Below are 16,595 nucleotides of genomic sequence, written 5' to 3' on the forward strand. Positions count from 1 at the left end.
TTTTTGTATTTTTAGTAGAGACAGGGTTTCACCGTGTTAGCCAGGATGGTCTCAATCTCCTGATCTCATGATGCGCCCAACTTGGCCTCCCAAGTGCTGGGATTACAGATGTGAGCCACCACACCAGGCCTGAGGAAATACTTTTAACCAAACAATATAAAGAACTCTTACAGATCAATAATAAGAAGTGCTAAAAACAAATAAGATAAAGGTTTTAAACAGAGATTTTATCAAAAATGATATATTAAAAGCTAATAAGCTACCTAAAAAGACACTTAGTATCATTAGTCATCAGGGAAATACAAACCAAAATCACAATGAGATATCGCTTTACACCCTCGAAGCCAGCTATAATAAAAAGCACAGACAATAAGAAGTGTGGAGAAGTTAGAACTCTCATACATTGCCGGTGGAAATGTCAAAGTATGCAGCCATTTTGGAAAACAATTTGGCAGCCTTTAAAAAGTTAAACATAAAAACCTAGCATTCCATCCATAGTTATCCACCCAAGAGGAATGAAAACATAGGTCCACACAAAGACTTGCACAAGAATGTTAACCGTAGCATTATTCGTAATAGCCAAAATGTGAAGACACCCCCAAATGCCCATCAATTACTAAATTTATAAACAAAATGTAATAATACATCCATGCAATGGAATACTATTCAGCAATAAAAAGGAATGAAAAGAACTGATACATGCTACACATCTGGATGAACATACAAACTAAATGCAATAAGCCCAATATGTAAGACCTCATCTTGTATAATTCTATTCATATGAATTGTCCAGAAAAGGTAAATCTATAATAGAGATAGAAAGTAGAAGAGTGGTTGCCTGGGGTTGGTTTAGGAATGGAGATTGACTACAAATGGGCACAAAGGATTTCACTAGTGTGACAGAAATGATCTAAAAATAGATTGTGATGATGGCTGCACAACTCTATGAATTTACTAACAATCATTAAACTATACACTTAAAGTGAATGAATTTTATGGTATGTAAATCATATCTCAACAAAGAGACAGAGTGCAAAAGACTGCAATAGTCAGGATCAACAATGCCAAAAGAGCAAAAATTTAAAAGACAAGAAACACCAGAAACAACTATTTTTTGCCAATAATTTAGAACACTTTGACAAAACAGGCAGATTTATAGAAAAATATAACTTGCCCACAGACCCAAAACTATATTAAAAACGAAAATGGTTAAAATTTTCCCCATAAAAAATCAGACAAAGAGATTTTACATGAAAGCTGTAACAAGTTTTCAAGATATTGTGTATCAATTTTATATAAACCATTTTAAAGAATAAAAGAGCAAAAAAACTCTAATCAAATTTGGAAGGTCAATATGAACTATATAGCAAACCAGATAAGAACAGCTTATGACTGTAAAATTACATACCAATATACAATATAACCCATGAACGTAGAAGCAAAAATCCTAAACAAAGTATTAGCAAACTAAATATAATCTTGTATAACGTAGATAAAGACATCATAACTAGGTTGGGTTTGCCTCAGAAATGCAAAAGTAGGCCAGGCGCGGTGGCTCACGCCTGTAATCCCAGCACTTTGGGAGGCTGAGGTGGCAGATCACTTGAGGTCAGGAGTTCAAAACCAGCCTGGCCAACATGGTGAAACCCCTGTCTCTATTAAAAATACAAAAATTAGCTGGACATTGTGGCAAGCACCTGTAATTCCAGCTACTCGGGAGGCTGAGACACAGAATTGCTTGAACCCAGGAGGCGGAGGTTGCAGTGAGCCAAGATTGTGCCACCACTGCACTCCAGCCTGGGCAACAGAGTGAGACTCCATCTCAAAAGAAAAAAAAAGAAAAAGAAATGCAAAAGTAGTCAAACATTACAAGATCTTAAATGCAATTCAATAATTCAATACATTAACAGAATAAAAGAAAAACTACATGGTCATCTCAATAAAAGCAGAAAAAAGGATGGTAAAATTAAATACTTCATTCACAATAAAACTGTTAAAGCACTCCAGCCAGGGCAACAGGAGTGAAACCCTATCTCAAAAACAAAAAAAAGTTATTCTTGATAAACGCTAGAAACATATTCTTTTGAAATCAGGAACAAGACAAGAATGCTACTATTTCTATTTCTCCCTTCCAAGTACTAACCAGGCCTGACACTGTTTAGCTTTCAAGATCAGGTGAGATCGGGCGCATGCAGGATGGTATGGCTATAGACTACAATCCCTACTCTATTCGGCATTGTATTGAAGGTATTACCTAGTGTAATAAGACAAGAAAGAGAAAAGGGAGAAGGATTGGAAATGGAGAAGCAAGTCATTATTCACTGATAACATAAAAAGGTCTGCATTTTTAAAGTAAAAAATCTACTATCAAATTATTAGAAATAGTTTTTAGTAAGTGGTTGGCTTTAAGATTTTTTTCCGGCCAGGTGCGGTGGCTCACGCCTGTAATCCCAGCACTTTGGGAGGCCGAGGCAAGTGGATCATGAGGTCAGGGAATCGAGACCACCCTGGCTAACATGGTGAAACCCCGTCTCTACTAAAAATACAAAAAAAAATTAGCCGGGTGTGGTGGTGGGCGCCTTGTAGTCCCAGCTACTCAGGAGGCTGAGGCAGAAGAATGACACGAACCCAGGATGCGGAGCTTGCAGCGAGCCGAGATCACACCACTGCACTCCAGCCTGGGTGACAGAGCAAGACTCGTCTTGAAAAAAAAAAAAAAGAAAAGATTTTTTTATTTTTTTAAAAAAAGTAATTTTGAGTTTGTATCATCAATGACAGCTGGAAATTTTTTTAAAATCTAAAGAGATATAATAGCAAGAAAATACAAGGTATCTGAGAAGAAATCTAGCCAAAGTTTTATGAAAATTTATAGAGAGAATGAAATGATACAATATTATTGAACCACATTAAAGAAAACCCAATTAAATAGAAAGATAGTTCACATTTATAGAAAGGAAAACACTATCATAAAAATATCAATTCTCTCCAAACTTATCTATCAATTTCATCCAATTTCCATCAGAAATACAACAAGATTTTTTAGGAACTTGAAGAGAACTCAAAAATTTATATTAAAGAATAAAGGACCTCGGCGGGCACAGTGGTTCACGCCTGTAATCCCAGCATTTTGGGAGGCTGAGGTAGGTGGATCACGACGTCAAGAGATGGAGACCATCATGGCCAACATGGTGAAACCCTATCCCTACTAAAAACACAAAAATTAGCTGGCCGTAGTGGTGCGCGCCTATAGTCACAGCTACTTGGGAGGCTGAGGCAGGAGAATCGCTTGAACCCAGAAGGCAGAGGTGTGGTGAGCCGAGATCATGTCACTGCGCTCCAGCTAGCAACAAAGTGAGACTCCATCTCAAAAAAAAAAAAAAAAGAGAGAGAGAGAGAGAATAAAGGACCCAAGATAAGACATTTTCAAGAAGAAAAAAGGCAAGGCTGAGTTGCCCTAACAGATATCCAAATTTACCATAACATTATAGTTTTTAACACCATATGATATTGACCCAGGGATAAAGAAATTAATCAATGGAGAAAGAATAAACAACTCAGAAACATACCCAAGCATAAATGGAAACACAGGTGGCACTGCAGATCAATGAGGAAAGATTGTGTAACAAATAGTATTGGGACCTCCGGCTATCAATGTGAAAGAAAATAAAACTGGATTCCTACCACATACCACAGTCAGTTCCCAATGTATTAAATAGTTATATATAAAACACAAACTTTTGAAAGCTTTAGAAAGAAACACAGGAGAATTTTTCTTCTAATCTCACAGAGAAAAATCTAAAAATCAGGCCCCAAAGCATTAATTTTCAAAACTTGATAAAATCACCAGCATAAAAATTAACAACTTCTGCTCAAAGAACACTATAAACAAAGTAAAAAGACATAAATTTAGAGGATAAATTCCAACACACATAAATGACAAAAAATTAGTACACAGAAAATACAAAGAACTCTATTAACCACTTTCACAAAAGATAATCCAATAAAAAATAGATAAAAGGTATTGCAGAAAGAGGGAAAACAAATGGCAAATGAGATCTATCATACAATATTTAGCCTCATTAGTAATAAGGGAGCTCACAAACCAAAAACGGAGTAACATTTGTAATGTACTGACCACTGTATATAAAATCTAAGCAAAACCTAAGAAACCTGATAATACCAAGTTTAGAAAGGGAAGAACACTGTTAGAAATTTACATGATACAAATTTGTTTTGATATTTACATGATAAAAATACAGTTGTTTCTAGCTCATAAAGTTGAACAGTTGCATACCCTACCATCTAACAATTAGACTTCTAGTCACATATCCTACATAAAGTCCTGGACATGTACACTTGGAATACATCTATAACAACATTCAGGACAACACTGTACAAAAGAGCAAAAACCTACTCAAAATCCAAAAATCCACTGACAGAAGAATAGAAAATTCTAATTGTGGTATATTTGCAAAAGTAATATTATTCCTCCGTGAAAAGCAACCAAAGCTAATCCATCACCATGAATGAAACTTGAAAAAACAATGTTGAGTCCTATGATCTGAATGTGTTCCCCAAAATTCATCTCTTGGAAACTTAATCCCCAATGCAACAGTATTTGGAGATGGGGCCTAATGGGAGGTGTTTAGGTCATGAGGGTTTCACTCTCAGAATGGATCAATGACACAATAAAAAGAACTCGACCTCTCAGGCTCAAACACTCCTCTTGCCTCAGCCTCCTGAGTAGCTGGGACCACAGGCACACACCACCACACCCAGCTAACTTATTAAATCTTTTGTAGAGCTGAGGTCTCACTATGTTTCCCAGGCTGGTCTTGAACTCCTGAGTTCAAGTAATCTTCCCACCTCGGCATCCCAAAGGCTGGGATTACAGGTGTGAACCACTGTATCCAGCCCCAAAATATTAGTTTTTATTACATCGTGTAATCCTAGTGCCCCAATCAGGACTCCCTAGTAACTGGGGAGCCCTAACTAAAATGGTTAAAAGATTTTCTTTTCTTTTCTGTTTTTTTTTAAACGGAGTTTCGCTCTGTCCTACAGACTTGAGTGCAGTGGCACAATCTCGGCTTACTGCAACCTCCACCTCCCGGGTTCAAGCGATTCTCCTGCCTCAGCCTCCTGAGTAACTGGGATTACAGGCATGCACCACCACGTCTGGCTAATTTTTGTATTTTTAGTAGAGGCAGGATTTCACCATGTTGGTCAGGCTGGTCTTGAACTCCTGACCTCAAGTGATCCGCCTGCCTTGGTCTCCCAAAGTGCTGGGATTACAGACGTGAACCACCACACCCAGCCAATTTTCATATTTTTAATCCATAGCTGAGGAGCTATCAATGTATCCTCTTCCTGCACTGCACTGGGCATCACCTTCTGCCACAAAGCTTAGGTACACTTACTTGAATCAAAGTGGATAAACATTTCAGACTTCAAATACCCTTCTTAGGGTCAATTCACATTTATATATAAATCTGTCTCAATTATACTGTGGTAGTTACTGGGTCAGAAACCATACTAACAATAAACACTTGGAGAAAAAAATTTACAGTGAAGAAACTTTATTGGTTTTTTTTTACAGTTATTATCAACTCCAATCACTGACCAGACTACAAGAACAGGTAGGTAGTTCTCATGAGGGGGAAAAAAACAGCATTCCATTATTTATATTAGAAATGCAGAGTTACGCATATAAATAATTAAAGCAGAGAAACCATAAAATAGAAGGCTTTAAATTAAGCATATCTTTTAACTTAGTGAAGCACAGCTTCAAATAATGTGACCTGGCTGAGAAAACACACATAGCAGCAGATGGAGAAAACCACAAATCTAAGACAAAGTTATACCAAGGAAAGTAATAACTACAGATCAGAAAATTCTTCATGTAGAGAATTCTATAAGGAGCCTTGGGGGTATTTATGTCTCTATAGCTTTACCTACAATTAGATATTGTACTCCTTACCAAACATATCCTCATATGAAAAACTAGAGGCTAAGCATATTAATATTGTCTATCAGATCTCTGTAAGTTACAGAATTTTTTAAAATCACACCTAAAATGCTAAATATACATAAATCTTTGATTAGGGACTGTTAAAAATTATCTTGCATTGGCCAGGTGTGGTGACTCATGCCTGTAATTCCAGTACTTTGGGAGGCTGAGGCAGGTGGATCACCTGTGGTCAGGAGTTTGAGACCAGCCTGGCCAACACGGCAAAACCCTGTCTCTACTAAAACTACAAAAATTAGCCAGGTGTGGTGGCGTGCACCTGTAATCCCAGCTCCTCAGGAGGCTGAGGCAGGAGAATTGCTTGAACCCAGGAGGGTTTCTGAGACGAAGCCTTGCTCTGTTGCCCAGGCTGGAGCGGCACAATCTTGGCTCACTACAACCTCCACCTCCCGGGTTCAAGCGATTCTCTTGCCTCAGCCTCCCAAATAGCTGGGACTATAGGCGCACACCACCATCCATGGCTAATTTTTGTATTTTTAGTAAAGACAGGGTTTTACCATGTTGGCCAGGCTAGTCTTGAACTCCTGACCTCAGGTGATCCACCCATGTCAGTCTCCCAAAGTGCTGGGATTACAGGCATGAACTACCACACCCGGCCACTTACAAGGATATTTTGGACTTCCAAAATTAACTCCAAGAAATACTAACTTCTTAAATCAAATAACGGTAGGTCTTTCAGTGGATGTGGTTTTTGTAGAATCTTGCTATGATCAGCAGAGATGAAAAGGAAAAAAAAAAAACCCTCCAAAATAAAAAAGCCTGGTTCTAATTATGTATTATAGTCCTGACAATACAGTAAGTTCAGAATGAAGTTTAAATTCTTGTTAAATCATAAATAAAAAACAAGCCAAAGCCAAATAACTTTAAATGTATGCATGCAGGAAACATTGGTTACTACGAGAAATTTCCATAAAAGAAATATGAGCCCACGGGTATCTAATTGCTAAGAAAGGCCATCAGATATTGTTCCACATTAATTTCTTACGCCACTAAGAAATTTTGGATTGGGTTTTCAGGTTATTTCCTGCCACAAACACTATTTATAACATAATACAGCAAAACGGCATATACCTGCAATGAAAAGTAATTTTAAAATATTTATTTATTTATTTATTTATTTATTTAATTTTTTTGAGATGGAGTCTCACTCTGCCACCCAGGCTGGAGTGCTATGACCGGATCTCAGCTCACTGCAAGCTCTGCCTCCCGGGTTTACGCCATTCTCCTGCCTCAGCCTCCCCAGTAGCTGGGACTACAGGCGCCCGCCACCTCGCCCGGCTAGTTTTTTGTATTTTTTAGTAGAGACGGGGTTTCACCGTGTTAGCCAGGATGGTCTGGATCTCCTGACCTCGTGATCCGCCCGTCTCGGCCTCCCAAAGTGCTGGGATTATAGGCTTGAGCCACCGCGCCCAGCCTAATTTTAAAATATTATTACAAATACTGTATATGGAATTGTGTTAAAACATTACAGATTTAATAGGCTTCACTGGTCAGCCCAGGAAGAGAATCACTACTTTATTAAATCTTAAGGGGAAAAAAACAATGAAAAGCTACATAAATAGGCCAAAAATGTGTCATCTTTTCATGCCTCATCCCTTGTCTCCCGATCTACTGTTAGTGAGCCTGAAAAGCTGATGTCTCAATGGAGGTAAATGTGAGACCACATTCCTCTCTATCACCTTTTCAAATGAAAGACAGAAACAGACTGACAGACAGACACCCACACACACTCACTCTCTCTTCCCTTTCTCCCATCCCCCAAAATACTAAAATTGCTTAAATATAAATCAACACTAAAGGCTTCTTAGCAAAACAAACCAGATGTGTTCAAGCACACCCACATAAAAGATAAAACAATTCTTTCAGGATTCCAGAGACTAGTGTCTGACTATATGAATGACATCTGTAGGGCACTTTTGGGGAAGGGGTCACTCTTGTGATGTTATTCGTGTTGAAGGGAGGGGAAGCAGAAAGGCGCATTCCTAGCTTCTCTCTGTCCCCTTATTCATCTCCCCCTGAGGGACTAAATTTTGGCAGCAGACACTGCTGCCTAGTAGTAGAGAAGATGCTCTGTTCTGCTCTCCTGTTAGGAGGCCAAGTTACCTCTGTACCTCTCTGCTCCCCATCCCCACAGGAAATACCTGCTGTGTTAATGTTTTTGCTGAGTAAATTTAATACAAGTGAAATATTAGGAGGCCCACTGCAGTCATACAACAAACTCACATCTTTTGATCCACAATGTATCTGTATTGAGACTGGTATTTTGAGGTACATTTGTTTTCCTCTTTTTTCTATTGATTCCAAACTTGAATGGGTTGATAAAAGGTGTTACCTATTAGGCCTCCCCAAGCCCCAAATTTTTAGAAATTGAAAAGAACCTTATTGCTTCAGGTACGGTAGAAATATTAAGAACAACTATGTGTTTTCAAATTGTTTTATTTCTTTCTTTTTTTTTTTTTTAACAGTCTTGCTCTATCACCCAGGCTGGAGTACAATGGTACAATCTTGGCTCACTGCAAACTCCATCTCCTGGGTTCAAGTGATTCTCATGCCTTAGCCTCCCAAGCAGCTGGGGTTACAGGTGCATGCCACCACACTCAGCTAATTTTTGTATTTTTAGTAGAGACAGGGTTTCTCCATGTTGGCCAGGCTGGTCTCGAACACCTGACCTCAAGTGATCTGACCACCTCAGCATCCCAAAGTGCTGGGATTACAGGAGTGAGCCAGCGCACCCAGCCTTCAAATTGTTTTCTTTCTTCATTCTGTGATATATCTTGCAGTACACGTAGAGAATAGGGAATGGTAGTGTTAATCCGCCTTTCCCCCTTTAAATTCATCCTCCACCCCAATCAACACTATATAAATACTATGTTCACATACACGCCCATCTATACACACACAGACACAAACACACCATCTTCCATTCTCTCTACTAATTTGTGTCCAATCTTTTTAGCAAAAAGGAACTGAGCAAATCAGTTGCCCCAGTTAGGAAATAGCATCAACTGAGAAACAGCAGTCTAATGTTTCTTCATTGTTGAAAACATATAGTTGAAAAAGAAAAGAGGCACACTAAGAAAAGGCTAATGTGGGGATTAGAAAAGAGGGGGAAAGGCCTACTAATACAACCATTTCTCTGCCTTCTCCCTTAGTGGCTTTTATAATAAAGGTTGGGTAAATGACTCTAGTTTATTAATACATGTTAACATTTGCTTCACGTATCTGTGTGCTTGTATTTTCCTAAGATTTCATTTCTTTTATCACACACACAAAAAAGCTACATATGACCTAAGAGTCAGACCATTTGCCTACCATACCTTATCAAAGGCTAAAGCTCACTAAAAAGAGGCAACATTTATTGATATCATGCAAATTCTCCACTAATGCTTTTTTAAATAACAGAATGTACAGTGCTTGGATCTTTAAGAATTGGCAAGCCCACTTACTTATATGAGACAAAGCAACATAAATCCCATAGTTTCTCAGACTGTGGACTTTGACACTATAGAAAATTGTGACTACCTAATCCTGAATCTTCTTACTGCCAACAATAATGTGGGCTCTAGCCCCCCAAAAAAGTAATTAATTTTGCTTAACATTTACATCAATTCGACTATTTTAACCTTTTAGACTCATTAGATAAATTCTAATCATCACTTCAATAGACTTGTATATTAAAAGGGGATTCAACACTGGGCGCAGTGGCACACACGTTAGTATTGGCTACTCAGGTGGCTGAAGAGGGAGGATTGCTTGAGACCTAGAGTTCGAGGCCAGACTGGACAACATAGCAAAACCCCATCTATTTTTTTTAAATTGGGGTAGCGAGGATAGAATACTTTTCAGCTGGGTGCAGTGGCTCACACCTGTAATCCCAGCACTTTGAGAGGCCAAGGCAGGCGGGTATCTTGAGTCCAAGAGTTCAAGACCAGCCTAGGCAACATGGCAAAACCCCATCTCTACAAACAAAATGCAAAAATTAGGCAGGCGTGGTGGCATGCACCTGAAGCCTCAGCTACTTGGCAGGCTGAAGCGGGAGGATCACTTGAGCCCAGGAAGTCAAGGCTGCAATAAGGCAAGATCGTACCACTGTACTCTAGCCTGAGTGACAGAGCAAGAACCTGTCTCAAAAAAAAAAACAAAAAACAAACAAACAAAAAAGAGGTGGAGGGAATAGAATCAATAGAAAAAGTAAAATCAGTTTTAAAAATTAGAAATCATAACGGAGGGGAAGTTGGACGGCTGAAAACATAAAAACTTCCTGGACTTTAATTTCCCCAAAGAATAAAAAGCCATAAAGAAAACATTATCTAGTGACCATGGAATGCCACAGCTGACTACATAATTAATTCAAAGAAGTATAACTACTGTCTCTTTGGTAACCAAACTCAGTACTCTGGTTACCCTTGAGTATTCTGGATTAAAGATCTGGCACAAAGATTACTTACATTCTTTACAAGCCTCAATCATTTTTAACTTGGAAAAAACTTTCAGCTGACTATATGCAAAAAAAGTAGGTTTTTTTGCCAGATAACTTAGGCTTTTTTAATTCCAAGAATTTTCTTTTTCAAGCTGTTTCTGGATCTTGTCTTTGTTATTATTACAAATCCTGAAATTTTTTTTTAAAAATAGGGAATTTTTATTCAATAAACATTACTTAACTAACCAGATATTTTCTGAGATCAGAGCTATCAAAAAGGGAAATTCAACATCACTCACTCTGTCAAAACAACAGAAATTACAAGGCTGAAAGTAAGGCTACAATTTTTTAAATAATAAATAATATTTTAGAGCTTCTAGGGACCTTAGAAAATATCCATAACATTGGAGAGTGTCCAGAGAAAAAGAAAATATAAAATTAAATTAAAAAAAAAAAAAAGACTATCCAGGTCAGAAGTTCTTTATCAAGAGTCAATTAACCTGCTGGGCATGGTGGCTCACGCCTGTAATGCCAGCACTTTGAGAGGCCAAGGCGGGAGGATCACTTGCATCTAGGAGTTCAAGACCAGTCTGGGCAACATAGTGAGACTCCGTCTCTACAAAAAAAATCAGCCAGGCATGGTGGCATGAGACTGTAGTCCCAGCTACTCAGAAAGCTGAAGTGGGAGGATCACGTGAGCCCAGGAAGTCAAGGCTGTAGTGAGCCTGATGGCACCACAGCACTCCAGCCTGGACAACAGTGAGATTTTTGTCTCAAAAAAAAAGTCAATGAACCTACACAAATGGGCTAGAGGTTGTCTACAAGTGTTCTCAAATTGTGTGCACAATCCAGTAATGAGGTCAGGTAAGAAAAAAATATTGTATGCACAATTTTAAGTAAATGATTTGCTTACAGGCCAGGCATGGTGGCTCACACCTGTAACTCCAGCACTTCAGGAGGCTGAAGCAGGTGGATCACTTGAGCTCAGGAACTGGAGATTACCCTGTGTAACATGACAAAACCTCATTTCCACAAAAAGTATAAAAATTAGCCAGGTATGGTGGCGTGTGTCTATAGTTCCAGTTACTCGGGAGGTTGAGGTAGGAGGCTCACTTGAGCCCAGGAGGTTGAGGTGGCAGTACGTTGTGATTGTGCCACTGTACTCCAGCTTGAGAAACACAGTGAGACTCTGTCTTAAATAAACAAATAAATAAAAAGAAGTTCCAAACATTTTTCTTGGCCAGCTTTCATCAAATTCTTCTAGGATTCAATACGCCACCCTACCACTTCCAAGACAGACTGATGACCCCACAGAATACTTGCCAAGGTCACACTACTAAGTGTTTGAAACAGGTCTTTCTTTCATAGTTGCTTTTTCTTTCTGATCACATTCATCTTGTTCATGTCCTCCATACAAGAATCAAGACGTAAGAGCTTCACAACTAATCCCTAATCTTCTCCATCCTACACATTGCCAAAATGCCTTCATTTTAAACAATTCAAATACATAAATTATTTTCTTATCCTTCCAGAATACAGTCCAAGTGTACTCATGTTAGCAAGTCACCTTATGATATGTCTTATTTCTTAAGGTAAATAAATTTCAGGCAGTGCCTTACGGATAGAGATCTTTTTCTTTTTTTTCTTTCCTATTTTGTGTGTGTGTGTGTGTGAGAGAGAGAAAGAGAGACAGGGTCTCACTTTGTCACCCAGGCTGGAGTGCAATGGCACAATCTTGACTCACTCACTGCAACCTCCGCCTCCCAGGTACAAGTGATTCTCCTGCCACAGCCTCCTAAGTAGCTGGAATTACAGGCATGCACCACCACATCCGGCTAATTTTTGTATTTTTAGTAGAAACAGGGTTTCGCCATGTTGACCAGGCTATCTCCAACTCCTGGCTTCAAGTGATCCACCCACCTCAGCCCGGCTGAGATCTTTTTCTTCTTTTGCAACAGGAGAGAACAAAATAGAATACATTTAGGGATAAAAGAAAAAAGTAATTATAAAAAGCCTTGCTTTTGTGTTGCATACTTATTACACTATGTACAAAATGTTTTATAAAGAAAGTCTCTGTTGCTTTAGGACCAATGGTAGTATCTAAGATATTCAAAGGGAAGTTATAAACCACCAGAAGAAAAGAGGAAGGATATAGGAAAGAACTTTCAGGACAAGCACACAAGTGGTAATAAGGAACAACATCAGCAGAACATGGGCAAAATATTTCAGTCACCAGGAGGTAAGATACCTTTTAACATAGGAGAAAGTTGGGAAACACAGGTAAGATGACTGATGAGGAATGATAAATAAAACTAACCATATGTGTAAATACCTTTCCATTTACACCTACTGTATAAATACAACAGAAACTAACAGTGTTTTTGTTTACAGTAAGAGTGAAATACCTTCATGTGTATTTAATCTTCATAACAGGTACAGGGTTTCTTTTGGGGATGACAGAAATGTTCTAAAATTGATTAGGGTGATAGTTGTGCAACTCTATGAATGTGCTAAAAACTACCAAATTGTACACTTTAAAGGGGTAAGTTGTATGGTATTTTAATTATGTCTCAATAATGCTGCTAAAATATTTAAATTAAAAAAATCAGGCCAGGCACGGTGGCTCACGCCTGTAATCCCAGCACTTTGGGAGGCCGACGTGAGTGGATCACGAGGTCAGGAGATCAAGACCATCCTGGCTAACACGGTGAAATCCCGTCTCTAGTAAAAAAAATACAAAGAAAAAAATAGCCGGGCGCGGTGGCAGGCGCCTGTAGTCCCAGCTACTTGGGAGGCTGAGGCAGGAGAATGGCGTGAACCTGGGAGGCAGAGCTTGCAGTGAGTTGAGACAGCGCCACTGCACTCCAGCCTGGGCGAAAGAGCCAGACTCCATCTCAAAAAAAAAATCAGGCCAGCCATGGTGGCTCACGCCTCTAATCCCAGCACTTTGGAAGGCCAAGGTGGGTGGATCAAGAGGTCAGGAGTTCAAGGTCAGCCTGCCCAAGATGGTGAAACTCTGTCTCTATTTAAAATACAAAAAATTAGCGGGGTGTGGTGGCGAGCACCTGTAATCCTAGCTACTCGGCAGGCTGAGGCAGAGAATTGCTTGAACCTGGGAGGCAGAGGTTTCAGTGAGCCGAGATCGCACCACTGCACTCCAGCCTGGGCAACAGAGCAAGACTCCGTCTAAAAAAAATCAAATCTGACAATATATAAAAGGTAAAACAACAAGACCAAGTGGGGTTTACCTTGGGAATACACGGCTCATTCAACACTTGAAAGTCATCAATGTATCAAATTATATTCACAGTCTAAATGAGAAAAACCCACACGATTACATCAATGAACACAAAAAAGTCATTTGGCAATATTAATAAAATAAAAAAATCCAAATAAAACTATGAATAAAAGGGAAATTCTTTAACTTAATTAAAGGCATCTATCAAAACATAAAAATAAAAAATAATTTTAAAAACCCTACAGCTAACATCATGCTTAATGATGGTGAAACACTAAATGTTTCCCCTGAGAATGGCAACCAGATAATGATGTCCACTTTTGCCATTCCCTTTCAAAATCATGCTGAAAGTCCCAGCCAGTGCAATAAGACAAGAAAAATTAAGTTAAAAATCTCAAATAGTAGAAAAGAAAAAATAAAATGTTCTCTTATTTGCAGACAACATGACTGTCTACAGTCATCTCATAGAATCTACAAAAAAGTTCCTAGTAAGTTAAGTAAGTTTAGCAGAATTACAAGATAAAAGGTAAGCACACAAAAATCAATCATATTTCTATGAATTAGTAATGAAGAGTTAGAAAGTGAAATTTTTAAGAAGTATCATTTATAGTAGTGCCAAAAAATTAAATATTTAGTTATAAATTTAACAAAATACAACAGGATGTGTATGCTGAAAATGTCAAAACACTGATGAAGGAAATAAAAAATGACCCAAATAAATGGCTAGACATACTGTGCTCAAGAATTGAAAGATTCAACATCATAAAGATATCAGTGCTCCCCAAGTTAATTAATAAGAATTATCTGTAAATAAAAACAAGTTGATTCTAACATCAATATGGAAAGGCAAAGGAAATAAAATAGCCAAAATAATTTTGCAAATTTAATCAGCTATCTTCTGCATTAAAACGTGAGCTCTTACTACTTGGTTGAGTTGCGGAACAAAAAAACAAATGTGAGTTCTATGATGTCTCCACTGCATTAGAGTGTGAGCTCCAAATTTATTATCGTAACTTCAGTGCTGTGACTTCACACAAGGAATGAAAGTCAGCTAATTTCAGAGTAATTAATTGAACAGGATACATGTAACTTTCACAATGCCCTGCACTCACTGAATATTTTCTTTTTTAAACTGACATAGAACAAAATTGACCATTTTTCTTTTGGTGTATAGTTCTACAAGTTTTATCACATGTATAGATTTGTGTAACTACTATCACAATCGAAGTATAGAACATTCCCAATTCAGGTATAGAACACTTCCATCACCCCCCCACAAAAAAACTCCCTCATTTTGCACCCACTGAAGTACAGAGAAAACAAACAAAAAACTCCCTCATGCTATCTCTTTATAGTCACACCCCCTCCTACCCTGGAAATGAACTTGAAGATGGACTTGCAAACCAGAGTTAGTGCCAGAGGAGTAAGTTTTGTTTGCCCCATGTAGTGATTCCCTATAATTTTATGTTGCCTTGGCATCAGTTTTTAAATATCAGTTTAACTTTCTCATACTAGAAGCAGGGCTCAGTCATCCTTGACAGTTTCCAGTTCTACACCTCTTCCCAGTTCCTCAAGGTGGACCTCCTGTTGATCACCTCCCTATGGGACAGCTGAATACAACCTACTTAACTGGCCCCACTGACTGCCAAACCCTGCATGGACTGTGACATGCCACAATGACCTTCTAAAACTCTTACCAGTTTACTTTAAACCCATTAATTAGAATTCCCCCCACAGGAAATCTGCTTAGATACGCCCTGGATGCCAATAAAAGCTTTGGCCCATGGGCCCCCCCTACCCTTCCCAGCAGTGACCCATCTCCACGTGGCCTTCAGGCATGCCATGTACTCCGAGGGCCTGTAATGAAATCCTTATTCCATTTTGTGTCTCTTTTTGTTGCTGAAGGGCTATTCTTTATTTTCAAAGAATTTAAAACACTCCATCTCACGCTCCCTGAGCTAGTATCACAGCACAGTATTTCAATTTATGTTTGCATCACTGGTTTCAACAGAAAGGCCTTATTCTAGCTCCTTCTTTCGTTGGAATATAGTTGGTGCTCAAATATGCTTACTGAATGAATGAAGGGAGAATTTATACAAACACAGATTGGAGAGAGGAAGAAAATGACAGATAAGCCATTACAACTAGAAAACACTACCAAGTACAAGCAGAAAGGAACAGACTATTTCATTTCCTTGTCCCCAAATTCCTACTATTTATGGAAGAGTTTTAATTATTTACGCTAGCATTAAAAGCTCTCTACAATGGGGACACAAATTATCTTTACAATATTATTTCCTACTACTCTCTTTCTACAACTAGAAAAAATATACAGTGTCCTTCAGCATCTGTAGGGGACTGATTCCAGGACTTCCCTCAGATACCAAAATTCTCGATGTTCAAGTTCCTTATATAAACTGGTGCACTATTTACATATAACCTATACACATCTTCTTGTGTACTTTAAATAATCTTAGATTAATTATAATATCTAACACAATGTAAATGCTATGTCAATAGTTGTTATACTGTATACTTTTAGGGAATAACAAGAAAGAAAGTCTGTACATGTTCAATACAGACTATTTTTTCCAGACATTTACGATCCTAGGTTGGTTGAATCCACGGATGTGGAACCCACAGATAGAAAGGGTCATCTGACTGTATGTAGGCTGGCATGCCTACAACCTACTCCTATTCTGCCATTCCTTCTCTGAAACAGTAGCCCAAAGTGGCTATTTTTGTAGTTTACGATCCGGCCCCTTAGTCAGAGCTGATTAAACTGTACCACTGATAAAACGGAGAAAAATTCATACACAGGCTAAGACAAGCAGACCCCCCAAGTTTTTTAATAGAAGCCTTAGAGACTGAGACAGGTAAAAAATGGTGAATGAGCCGGGCGCGGTGGCTCA

At 38.5% G+C, this 16,595-nt stretch overlaps 1 protein-coding gene across 1 annotated transcript in view; it reads right to left on the reverse strand.

The window, feature by feature from the left end:
- TBC1D12 (TBC1 domain family, member 12) overlaps positions 1–16,595 on the reverse strand; it is a 161,103-nt gene that overhangs the window by 116,812 nt on the left and 27,696 nt on the right. The window lies entirely within an intron of this gene.

Source organism: Colobus angolensis, unplaced genomic scaffold (genome assembly GCF_000951035.1).
Source record: "Colobus angolensis palliatus isolate OR3802 unplaced genomic scaffold, Cang.pa_1.0 Scaffold134, whole genome shotgun sequence".
Classification (NCBI taxonomy): domain Eukaryota; kingdom Metazoa; phylum Chordata; class Mammalia; order Primates; family Cercopithecidae; genus Colobus; species Colobus angolensis.